Genomic DNA, 13,936 nt, shown 5'->3' with positions numbered 1-13,936 from the left:
CTGCCCCAGAAGCAAGCGTGCTTTACCGTGCCGAGGGGAAATGATTCTCTCTCTCTCTCTCTATTGTTTACAGTGTGGCCTTGCACTACGCAAGTTCTTCATTAGTAATATGGAACTTGACGCAGCGTTGACACACTGGTTTCATTGCGAAAGTGATGTACTGCTTATCTTACATCTACATCTATACGACTGCATTGGCTCCTTACTTAGCTTGCATTTATCGCGAATGTCTTGCCCAACGTAAAGTCCCGAGCAACTGGAAAAAAGCGCAGGTGACGCCTGTATATAAGACAGATGGAAGGACGGATCCTCAAAATTACAGACCAATATCCTTAACATCGGTTTGTTGCAGGATTCTCGAACGTATTCACGGTTTGAATATAATGAATTTCCTTGAGACAGAGGAGTTACTGTCCATGCATCAGCACGGCTTTAGAAAGCATCGCTCCTGCGAAACGCAACTCGCCCTTTTTTCACATGATATCTTGCGAACCATGCATGAAGGGTATTCGACGGATGCCATATTCCTTGAATTCCGGAAAGCGTTTGACTCGATGCCCCACTGCAGACTCCTAACTAAGGTATGAGCGTATGGGATTGGTTCCCAAGTATGTGAGTGGCTCGAAGACTTCTTAAGTAATAGAAACCAGTACGTTGTCCTCGATGGTGAGTGTTCATCGGAGGTGAGGTTATCATCTGGAGTGTCCCAGGGAAGTGTGGTGGGTCCGCTGTGTTTTTCTATCTGCGTAAATGATACTTTGGATAGTGTGGATAGCAATGTGCGGCTGTTTGCTAATGATGCTGTGGTGTACGGGAAGGTGTCGTCGTTGAGTGACTGTTGGAGGATACAAGATGACTTGGACAGGATTTGTGATTGGTGTAAAGAATGGCAGCTAACTCTAAATATACACTCCTGGAAATTGAAATAAGAACACCGTGAATTCATTGTCCCAGGAAGGGGAAACTTTATTGACACTTTCCTGGGGTCAGATACATCACATGATCACACTGACAGAACCACAGGCACATAGACACAGGCAACAGAGCATGCACAATGTCGGCACTAGTACAGTGTATATCCACCTTTCGCAGCAATGCAGGCTGCTATTCTCCCATGGAGAATATCGTAGAGATGCTGGATGTAGTCCTGTGGAACGGCTTGCCATGCCATTTCCACCTGGCGCCTCAGTTGGACCAGCGTTCGTGCTGGACGTGCAGACCGCGTGAGACGACGCTTCATCCAGTCCCAATCATGCTCAATGGGGGACAGATCCGGAGATCTTGCTGGCCAGGGTAGTTGACTTACACCTTCTAGAGCACGTTGGGTGGCACGGGATACATGCGGACGTGCATTGTCCTGTTGGAACAGCAAGTTCCCTTGCCGGTCTAGGAATGGTAGAACGATGGGTTCGATGACGGTTTGGATGTACCGTGCACTATTCAGGGTCCCCTCGACGATCACCAGTGGTGTACGGCCAGTGTAGGAGATCGCTCCCCACACCATGATGCCGGGTGTTGGCCCTGTGTGCCTCGGTCTTATGCAGTCCTGATTGTGGCGCTCACCTGCACGGCGCCAAACACGCATACGACCATCATTGGCACCAAGGCAGAAGCGACTCTCATCGCTGAAGACGACACGTCTCCATGCGTCCCTCCATTCACGCCTGTCGCGACACCACTGGAGGCGGGCTGCACGATGTTGGGGCGTGAGCGGAAGACGGCCTAACGGTGTGCGGGACCGTAGCCCAGCTTCATGGAGACGGTTGCGAATGGTCCTCGCCGATACCCCAGGAGCAACAGTGTCCCTAATTTGCTGGGAAGTAGCGGTGCGCTCCCCTACGGCACTGCGTAGGATCCTACGGTCTTCGCGTGCATCCGTGCGTCGCTGCGGTCCGGTCCCAGGTCGACGGGCACGTGCACCTTCCGCCGACCACTGGCGACAACATCGATGTACTGTGGAGACCTCACGCCCCACGTGTTGAGCAATTCGGCGGTACGTCCACCCGGCCTCCCGCATGCCCACTATACGCCCTCGCTCAAAGTCCGTCAACTGCACATACGGTTCACGTCCACGCTGTCGCGGCATGCTACCAGTGTTAAAGACTGCGGTGGAGCTCCGTATGCCACGGCAAACTGGCTGACACTGACGGCGGCGGTGCACAAATGCTGCGCAGCTAGCGCCATTCGACAGCCAACACCGCGGTTCCTGGTGTGTCCGCTGTGCCGTGCGTGTGATCATTGCTTGTACAGCCCTCTCGCAGTGTCCGGAGCAAGTATGGTGGGTCTGACACACCGGTGTCAATGTGTTCTTTTTTCCATTTCCAGGAGTGTAGATAAATGTAAATTAATGCAGATTAATAGGAAAAAGAATCCCGTAATGTTTGAATACTCCATTAGTAGTGTAGCACTTGACACAGTCACGTTGTAACGCCGGAAATGCATATCCTCCTATTTCCATCTATTGTGCTATTATTTTCTTTCCTTGTTTTGTTACCTCAAGATATGACATTTCTGTCTCTTTATATATTGTAATTGTTTTACTGTTTGAATATATATATTTATGCACTCATGTCGATGTATAATTAGTTTGTTTCGTAAATATTATTTGTATTTTTACGCTGGGTCTTGCCTAGGGAAAACTGCTATCGAACGATTACATCGATGGGTCGTGTGAAGAATCAAAGTGTGTAGGATCTTTGGTAGTGTTAACTCTGCCGCGTGGAGCGCGGGCGGAGAAGAGAGGAGTCTGGCGGGAGTAGCGAGTGGAGCAGGTGTGTTGTGTGACGCTCCCGCGAGTTGCCGCGCTTTCGGGGTTTGGCAGCATGTAATTGCGCTCGACTCGCGATGATAGTTTCTGACATGGTGTCGCGGACGGGAAGCATTAGCTGGCGCACATCAAGAGCCCGTTTCGCCTGGTGACCGTGTCGAGAAGAAGGCGCGCCAACATCCAGCTTCTGCAACAGCGACGGCCGACAATGAGTGACTGTCGCCACCTCCTCGATCGACGGCTTCGAACCTTCAATAAACCAACAAGGAAGACTGGAAGCACGTAAAGTTTTAGAACTGTATGGCAGACCTCAGCTTTTAATCTTGTTCCATTTGCCTCGCAAAATTACAGCAACTTAGCATGAACCTTTGTTGCTCATTGTCCCAATTGCATTGCCAAGCATGGTCCCTTCCTTTTCCGAAATGAGCCCGAGGGTCGTTGAAATTCAAACGCCAGCATCATTCGATTTCACTGCTTTAATTTCAAAGTTCAGCTGGCTACAATATTTAAATTGCACAAGCACAAATTAAGAGTGCGAGTTTTGTTACCGTATTTTAGTTACCTGTGACTGCAGCTCAGCTTGGTACGTACTAAATTTTACTATTGTTAATTGTTCAGAATCATTTAATTCAAGTTCAAAGTTAAATCTCTTCTTTCTAAATTGCGTAGATTCAAGTAGCTTTTGAAATGATTGTTGAGGTAGTCCAAGACTAACCGTATTTTACTGAATTTCGATGTGCTTCAGAAAGAAAGCTCACTATTAACTTCAGTCACTAAATTAACTTTCGATTTTCCGGTTTTAGTAATTCTTTTGCTAAATTAAGTCAGAGTGTAGCGAAATTTATTACTTCTGACAAACTTTCAGTTTTCACACTACACGTGTCAACCTTCAGTTGCCACGCTTCTAGTGCTAATTATATGTGTAATAACCTTTCTTTTTCAGTTACTATAGTAATTGTCCTTAGGACTGGCGACCGTAATTTCCCCCAAATCTCAAATACCTAATTACCGATAGTTAATTGTTAACGTAACGGCTGCACATTTACTTTCCTTATTAACTTTACCCCTTTTCAAAATTAATTTCCACCAGTTTCATTAGCACATTTCCTTTCATTTAGATGTAACCCTTTCCTCCCTCTTTACCGACAGGTTAACTTCGGTGACGATTGCTTTTCCAAAACTCCCATTAGGTACACGCGGTTTCATTTTTCACTGTCATTAAGGTCGGTAAGTGAGGGGGAGGTTACAACGTCGATAAAATATTTGGGCGTAACATTGCAGAGCGATATGAAGTGGGACAAGCATGCAATGGCAGTTGTGGGGAAGGCGGATAGTCGTCTTCGGTTCATTGGTAGAATTTTGGGAACATGTGGTTCATCTGTAAAGGAGACCGCTTATAAAACACTAATAAGACCTATTCTTGAGTACTGATTGAGCATTTGGGATCCATATCAGGTCAGATTGAGGGAGGACATAGAAGCAATTCAAAGGCCGGCTGCTAGATTTGTTACTGGTAGGTTTGATCATCACGCGAGTGTTACGGAAATGCTTCAGGAACTCGGGTGGGAGCCTCTAGAGGAAAGGAGGCGTTCTTTTCGTGAATCGCTACTGAGGAAATTTAGAGAACCAGCATTTGAGGCTGACTGCAGTACAATTTTACTGCCGCCAACTTACATTTCGCGGAAAGACCACAAATATAAGATGAGAGAGATTAGGGCTCGTACAGAGGCATATAGGCAGTCATTTCTCCCTCGTTCTGTGTTCTGTTTGGGAGTGGAAAAGGGAGAGAAGATGCTAAATGTGGTACGAGGTACCCTCCGCCACGCACCGTATGGTGTATTGAGAAGTATGTATGTATATGTAGATGTATTCCGCAGTTCACATTGACCTGATATCACGCTACTTCTCGACCGCTCCGCTCTCCAGACTGCGTGGGAAAAATGAACATCTAAATCTTTCCGTGCGACCTCTCATTTCTTTATTTCCATGGCTATTTCTCCCTTTCTTCAGTTTAATAAGTCATGGCTGCAATACACTAACGCGAACTCTTTACAGAGGAATGGAAAAACTGGTAGATACCGACCTCGGAGATCAGTTTGGATTCCGTAGAAATATTGGAACACGTGAGGCAATACTGACTTTACGACTTATCTTAGAAGCTAGATTAAGGGGGATAGGACGTCAAACGGGCCGACTTGGAGCAGGAGAGGCACCACAGGACATTTTAATTTCCACTGTCTATACTTTTACAAATACATTCATAAGACTTTAACAGCGTGACCAGGAAGGATTCAGGATTCATAGTATGCTCATAGCTCAAAAACGTAACAAAACACATTTTTTACATGTGAAATTTCATCGTTTTTTCACTTACTACTTGCTGCTTTTGTTGCTATAGGTACACTTTTCTTCCTAAGTAAGAGAGATCCTTCGATGACTTTTGCACAGCATACAAACCATAGTTACAGGTGTATGAAACCCTAGAAGTTATTTAATTTATGGAAAAAAATGAAAGAACTGTTACATTTTAAACTTCATGTTTAGAAAATACTCAAGTTTTATAGTTATCTCAATTTTTTCCACAGTTTTATAATAGATTTGGAAAATTCTAGAGTTTCATACACCTCTAACCACTCTTTGTATGCTATGAAAAATTCATCGAACAATCTCTATTACTTACGAAGAAAAGTGTACATACAGCAACAAATGCAGCCAGTAATAAGTGAAAAAATGATGAAACTTCACATGTAAAAGAAAGGTATTTTTCTACGTTTTTGAGTGAGTGTGAGTCCTCCATCCTTCCTGATCATGCTAACAAAGTTTTATGAATTTATTTGTAAAAGTATCGACAGCAGAAATTAAAATGTCCTGTGGTGACTCTCCTGCTCCAATTCGGCCCGTTTGACGTCCTACCCCCCTTAAGAAAAGGCAAACCTACGTTACTAGCATTTGTAGACTTAGAGAAAGCTTTAGACAATGTTGACTGGAATACTCTCTTTCAAATTCGGAAGGTGGCAGGAGTAAAATAAAGGGAGCGAAAGGCTATTTACAATTTGTACAGAAACCAGAATCGAGGGACATGGAAGTGTAGCAGTAGTTGGGAAGGGAGTGAGATAGGGATGTAGCCTCTCCCCGATGTTATTCAATCTCTATATTGAGCAAGCAGTGAAGGAAACAAAAGAAAAATTCGGTGTAGGTATTAAAATCCATGGAGAAGAACTAAAATTTTTTAAAGTTCGCCGATGACACTGTAATTCTGTCAGAGACAGCAAAGGACTTGGAAGAGCAGTTGATCGGAATGGACAGTGTCTTGAAAGGAGGGTATAAGATGAACATCAACAAAAGCAAAACGAGGATAATGGAATGTAGTCGAATTAAGTCGGGTGATGCTGAGGGAATTAGATTAGGAAATCAGACACTAAAAGTAGTAAAGGAGTTTTGCTATTTGGGGAGCAAAATAACTGATGATGGTCGAAGTAGAGAGGATATAAAATGTAGACTGGCAATGGCAGGGAAAGCGTTTCTGAAGAAGAGAAATTTGTTAACATTGAGTATCGATTTAAGTGTCAGGAAGTCGTTTGTGAAAGTATTTGTATGGAGTGTAGCCATGTATAGAAGTAAAACATGGACGTAAATAGTATGGACAGGGAGAGAATAGAAACTTTCAAAATGTGGTGCTACAGAGGAATGCTGAAGATTAGATGGGTAGACCACATGACTAATGAGGAGGTGTTGAATAGAATTGGGGAGAAGAGGAGTTAGTGGCACAGCTTGACTAGAAGAAGGGATCGGTTGGTAGGACATGTTCTCAGGCATCAAGGATCACCAATTTAGTATTGGAGGGCAGCGTGGAGGGTACAAATCGTAGAGGGAGACCAAGAGATGAATACACTAACAGATTCAGAAAGATGTAGGCTGCAGTATGTACTGGGAGATGAAGCAAATGGTTCAAATGGCTCTGAGCACTATGGGACTTAACAGTTGAGGTCATCATTCCCCTAGAACTTAGAACTACTTAAACCTAACTAACCTAAGGACACCACACACCTCCATTCACGAGGCAGGATTCGAACCTGTGACCGCAGCGGTCGCGATGTTTCAGACTGAAGTGCTTTGAACCGCTCGGTCACTCCGGCCGGAGGAGATGAAGCAGCTTGCACAGGATAGAGTAGCATGGAGAAAGGAGAGCTGCATCAAACCAGTCTCAGGACTGAAGACCACAGCAGCAACATTTCTCCCTGTGTAGAACGGAGTTATAAAACATTAATTTGGTATCGATTAATTACACACAGAATAACTTCTGTACCTTTGATAGAATTTCGTTCGTCTTTTTTTCTGTACGGTCAATGAACTCGATGGCGAGTGTTCATCAGAGACGAGGGAGTTGTTAGAAGTCCCCCATGGAAGTGTGATAGGAGCGCTGTTGTTCTCTATATACATACGTGATTTGGAGGACAGGGTGGCAATCTGCGGTTGTTTGCTGATGATGCTTTGGAGCACGGTAAGGTGTCGAAGTAGAGTGACTGTAGGAAGATACAAGACGACCAGATTTCTAGTTGATGTGATGAATGGCAGCTGGCTCTAAAAGTTAAAAAAAAAAATAAAAAAAAGTAAGTTAATGAGGATGAGTAGGAAGAAGAAACCTGTAATGTTCGGCTACAGTATTACTAGTATCTTTCTCGACACAGTCATGTCGTTTAAATGTCTGGGCGTAGCGTTGCAAAGTGATAAAAAATGGAAGGAACATGTGAGAACGGTGATAAAGAAGGCGAGTGGTCGACTTCGGATTTATCGGGAGAATTTTAGGTAAGTGTGGTCCATCTGTGAGGGGGACTGGATATAGGACTCATTGCTGAATACTGCTGGAGTGTTTGGAATCCGTATCAGGATTAAAGGGGAACATCGAATCAATTCAGAGGCGGGGTGCTAGATTTGTTACCGGTAAGTACGAACAACACGTTAGTGTTACGGACATGCTTTGGAAACTCAAGTACGAATCGCTGGCTGGAAGGCGACGTCGTTTCCGAGAAACGCTACTGGGATAGTTTAGAGAACCAGTATTTGAAACTGACTGCCGAAGGATTCTACTAGCGCCAATGTAGATTGCGCTTAAGGACCACGAAGTTAATATACCAAAATAGGAATAGGAAATGAAATGACTGGTAGTGGTACAGGACACCCACCTCCACACACCGTATGGCGCTTTCGCAGTATCTGACAAAAAAACCTAGTTATCATAGTTTCCGTGCTTGCAGAAAAGTAATAGTGTATTGCGGATGGGTGCGCCTTCTTGCAAGTACACATGACTGGATACTACAGTTACATACAGATTGACATCAACACTACTCATCCAAAAACACACTTCATCCTTGAAACTTTAATCAGACTGCCACAGAAAGCAAGCTAAATTACAAAATAAAGCAACAACTGCCACAGTACATACCCAACAGTATCACAACACAACACATCAGCAACAGCCACACCACAGATAACAAGGCACAGAAGGAAAAAAAAAAAAAAAAAAAAAAAACCACAAACAAGAAGAAAACATGGTAGAATCTGAGAATTTGACAACAAAATAACACAGAGAATAGAAAAGCCATGAAGAAACAAGGTATAAATATGGCATATAAAGCAAACAACACACTGCATAAATAATTAAAAATACCTGATACCACCGTAGATAAATCCAACAAATCAGAAAAGACCATTTAACCTGCAAAGACTGTGTTTCATTATACACCGGACATAGACGTAGAAATTTCAGGATAAGATGCTCCAAATCTTAAGACACAGTAAACATCTGCACAAGTTTTTAGTAACAGAACAAACTTACACACACACACACACAGAGAGAGAGAGAAAGGAAACGAACGAAACTGATGCAGAGTTCGCGGACGTCAAATCAAAACGCTGTGACGCATAAGTTTGGTGATACGATGACGACACGCCTTCCGCTTCCAATCTTATGAATCACTACTTTGCACATTTATTTATTGCTCTACATTACGATATATTTTGTCATATTGTACTGCAGTTTTACACGGTCGTAAATCATCCGACTTAGTTCTGTTCAACAGTGTACTTTGCGCCTGCATATAATTCCTCGAACACGAAAGATAAAAGGAAAATGAGCATAATCAGTGTAGAGGGAGTTTTGTGCAAACAAACATCTCGGTGGTTTTTTAAAAAAAAAAATTGTCAGCCTCATTCACTCCCGAAACAGCTCTTGTAATATGGTTCTTAGCGAGTAAACTAACAGTTCATCTTAACATTTTAACTTACAGAGACTACGGAATATATTGCGGAGTCAACAAAATGTTTTGGCATTCGGAGAATAAAGTTGATGGACGAAATGCCATCGAGTTTTCATGTTTGCTTATTTTCTCATCAACTCGCATTTCATATCTCCTCCAATCTCTCTACCCTATTTTGGCATAATACAAAACGAGTTATCCTTCTTTGAACTTTTTCTGTGTTTTCAATCAACCCAACCTAATATGGATGCGATGATGATGATGATGATGATGATGCCATATCGCACAGTAATTCCGCAGAAGACGACAGACGAATATAGTGTCCTATCCATGAAACACAGCATTTGGTTCGTCTTCACCACTATACAGGGTCCCAGGAGCAATGGTCAATATTCAATGGTATGACAGACCCATCATTCGAATCAAAAATGTGTCTTAAATATAGGCTCTAAAATACACAAATTAAGAGCTATGAGCGCTCCTTCATTTTCGATACTTCTATTTCAAGTTTTTTGCTTTCGATATTTTGAGAGAAGGTAGTGTGGACCCAAACAGAATACAATTTATAGTAAACAAGAGCTCTAAAATGCATATCTTAAGAGCTATGAGCACATGTTCAGTGGAACACATGTGTTTCACAGCAGCGAAGATGAACAGGTGCCCATTCGTCTTATGGTATGTACTTGAATGCCCATGATTACTGGCCTTTTCTTCTTGTTTTGATCAGTACTACTACCCCTGAAGATATGGAAAGCAAAAGGCTTGCGGTAGAAGTGACTTGTTTCACAATATCGAAAATGAAAGAGTGCTTGTAGAGCTTAAGGTATGCATTTTAGAGCCAATTTTAATATAGTGTTTTGGTTCGATGATCGTTCCTGCTATAACCGTGAATGTTGACCATTCCTCCAGGGACGCACTGTATTTTCTACATTTACATCTACATTTAGATGGATACTCAGCAAACCACATTTAAGTGCCGGGCAGAGGGTTCATCGAACCACCTTCACAATTCTCTATAATTACAATCTCGTATAGCCCGCGGAAAGAACGAACACCTATATATTTCCGTACGAGCTCTGATTTACCTTATTTTATCGTGGTGATCGTTCCTCCATATGTAGGTCGGTGTCAACAAAATATTTTCACACCAGGAGGAGATAGTTGGTGATTGAAATTTCGTGAGAAGATTCCGTCGCAATGAAAAACGTCTTTCCCTTAACGATGTCCAGCCCAAATATTGTATCATTTCTGTGACACTCTCTCTCTAAGAGGACGGATAAGCGTAGCGTAGACAGTCTCCTTAGTAGATCTGTTACATTTTTAAAGTGTCCTGCCAATAAAAGGCAATCTTTGGTTGGCCTTCCCCACAACATTACCTATGCGTTCCTACCAATTTAAGTTATTCGTAATTGTAATACCTAGGTATTTAGTTGAATTTACGGCTTTTAGATAGATTCATCGTGTAACCAAAGTTTAACGAATTCCTTTTAGAACTCATTATGATGACATCACCCTTTTCGTTATTTAGAGGAAACTGTCAATTTTCACACCATTCAGGTATCTTTTCCAAATCTTTTTGCAATTTGTTTTGATCTTCTGATGACTTTATTAGTCGATAAACGACAGCGTCATGTGCAAACAACCTAGGACGGCTGCTGTCATTCTCTCTACCCATGGCACCCCCTCAGATTTAGTGATAAGAGCGCCAGCCCATAAAAAATTGAACACAGATAAAGCACAAAAACAGGAAGAAGGTCTACTCGAAAGTGAAAAAAACAAAAAATCAAAAGAGAAAGAGAACAAGAAGTGTAACGTAGTGTAAACGAGCAGCGCACTGGCGGAGTGGCCAGTTGGCCGTAGCGACTGAACGGCGAGGAGTTTCTTTACGTTCAGCGAGCGCGAGTCGCTTACTACTAGCTCATTGCGGTAACAAGCCGAACACATATGGGCTCTGAGCACTATGGGACTTAACATCTGAGGTCATCAGTCCCCTAGAACTTAGAACTACTTAAACCTTGAAAGGGTACAGTACCGCCCGACATTGAAAATAGGTACAACATACTTCATTATTTTTGTCAGAAGAACACATTTTTTTTTGTAAAATAACTCAATTTCAATTAATACAGCGAAGCCGGATACCAGTGTGGGAAAGAATGACAATTTATTTATTTAATTGATCACATGTGCACTCCCACGAAGTAAATCCCTACATCCAGTTTGGTGAGATCTGTGAAATGAACGAATGTATGGTCGTCTGCTAACCACAGAGAGTGAATGTGAATATATGATCATCTTTGAGTCGATCCTTTGGCCACCTTTGGTGGGACCAAAGAGATGAAATTTGCCTGAGCTTTGAGCGCCTGAAATGTGGCTGACCAATGCGGTAGAAAGGTGCTCCCCCACTTCGACAGAGGTGGGAGAGAACCTCAAGAACGGCCATGTTTCAGCACTCTGCCGCTGGATCTTGTGCTGTTATGACCTGTTTTAGTTGTGCTCCGTAATGGCGTAAGAGTGGAGACATGGTATGCATGTGGAATATTTAAGAGTAGTTTGAAATAATAATTTCTCTATTTCAGGAACTTTTGTGGGGAGAATTAAATGTCAGGCAGGTAATATTAATGGGACTGTAGTAATCTTCGGAAGTGACCAACGGTCACAATGAAACCACGTGTAGCAATAAGTTGAAATACTTCCGTGTGCTTAAGTTAAGCTGAATTACTAGCGTGTGTACAATAAGTTGAAATATTTAAGAAATGGCGTGTGCACGACTTGAAATTAGAGACGAGTACTTCCACGTGGTGAGCACTGTGTGAGTCTCAAACTGTGTATGAGACAAAAGATAAAGAGAAGTACTCGTCCATGGTATCAGTTGAGGACTCGCGTGTGTGATGAATATGTTCTTAATATTACTTTGCGTGATATGATTCCGTGTGACGCTAGATTCAAACTCTGAGAGAGAAGCAAGGTGAGTCGGCCGTCTATCCAGCAACGCCACTTGGCTTGCATTGCACAGGAAGACGTGCATATATCTCCAGAGTTCATAGTAGGAAAGTAGAATTACGAAGTGGGGCAGTGTCGTGTGAAACTGGGATAAATATTAATTGAAGTGGGAAAGCTGAAAGTGATAGTGTTGTGACTATTTAGTTTTATATTTCTTATTGCAGTGTGATGTATGTCATGTAATTTGGATATGTGTGGTTTGCATAGGAGAGTAGCAAGGTAATTTCAAAAGATTAGTGGGTTATGCTTGTTCCTTCTGTATCGCTCGATCTGGAGGAAAGTTTCGTGATGATGATTGTGAGCGTCGAAGTGTGAGATATAATAAAAGATCCACCATCCTATCCAGAAAGGGCACTGTAGCGTTAAATAATTACGAGACCATAATATAGAGATTCACCAATGTAAAGCAATGCCCACTGGGCGGAATTTCTCATGTGTTATTGTTGTAGGTTATAGAATTTGTGTGTTTAGGTTAAAGAATTTATCGGAATAAATAGGATAGTTAAAAGAAAAAGATTGGTGGACTATTCCTTCGAATTGTATGTTGTCATAATGTCCCTAATGTATAACGTGTGCACCATTCATATTCAGTGCGGTGGCCACGTGTTGACAAAAGCCGTTAAATAAAAAAGAAAGAAAATGTGGTACTGCCAGTGCGTAGTGTACAGAGTTCTGTAAATTACTGATAGTCAGGTGCGTGTTTCCGTTGCGTATTAATCAAATAGGGGGATAACTTGTAACTTAAGTGTGAGTACTAGGGTCCATGTTACTCGATAAATAAGAATGAATCCACTCGCTTGGCAGACCACTCATCTTGCAGGCCTGACTGCTTGATGCCACAGTATGAGCAAGGCATGTGGGTGCCTCTCAACCTAACTAAGCTAAGGACATCACACACATCCATGCCCGAGGCAGGATTCGAACCTGCGACCGTAGCGGTCGCGCGGTTCCGGACTGAGCGCCTAGAACCGCTCGGGCACAACGGCCGGAGCGAGCTCAAATAGGAAAAACACTATCAAGATAACGTTCCAAGCCGAATATCCAAGACCGCGATCATATGAAGTAGAAAACTTCTTGCGTGATGAACTACGTCTAGACCCACAGGACATAATTGGTATTCACTTCACGTAGCCGTAAGAGAGGTCAAAATCGAACTGACGGAGCATGTTCCTTCATACTTAAACACTGCCGGTTGTCGTGCAATTATCATGTACGATGGACATGCGCTCATATGTTCCGGATGTGAACAGGAGGGTAATGTTCGCTCTGATGTTTCCAGCGACGGATCAACCAGATTCCATCAGCAGAAGAGATACAACACGTTCCTCTATCGATTCTACCAATTATGTACGTCGGCCGTGGTGGCCGAGCGGTTCTAGGCGCACAGTTCGAAACCGCGCGACTGCTACCGTCGCAGATTCGAGTCCTGCCTCGGGCATGGATGTGTGTGATGTCCTTAGGTTAGTTAGGTTTAAGTAGTTCTACGTTCTAGGGGACTGATGACCACAGCTGTTTTGTCCCATACTGCTCAGAGCCAGTTATGTATGCACAGGTGAAGGCATCTACGACGTCTGGTGCACCAGTGGCGGCACTTGCGACATCGGGCGGTGGGGATCGGAATAGATTACCAACGCAGACAGACAGACACGTTATTGATGGGGCACATAACGTCCGCTGTCTGCAGATGGAGTCGCCAGATAAACTCGAACAGCAACTGCCATCGCACAACGTGCGGATGGATATTGATCCACGAGACGTGCCAACCCAAGCTTTCCTCTCGGAAGTCGCAGATCAGTCGGTTCTACATTCATCTTCTGACACAGACGCACGTCCGGAAGAAGCATTCGCCCCGCAAGCACAAGAAACGCTGACAGACGCCGTCTGACAACTATCTCTTGCAAGCAGATACGAT

The sequence above is a fragment of the Schistocerca piceifrons genome, chromosome 1, assembly GCF_021461385.2.
Source record: "Schistocerca piceifrons isolate TAMUIC-IGC-003096 chromosome 1, iqSchPice1.1, whole genome shotgun sequence".
Taxonomy (NCBI): domain Eukaryota; kingdom Metazoa; phylum Arthropoda; class Insecta; order Orthoptera; family Acrididae; genus Schistocerca; species Schistocerca piceifrons.
The sequence above is the reverse complement of the archived record's forward strand: the minus strand, read 5'-3'. Positions refer to the sequence as shown.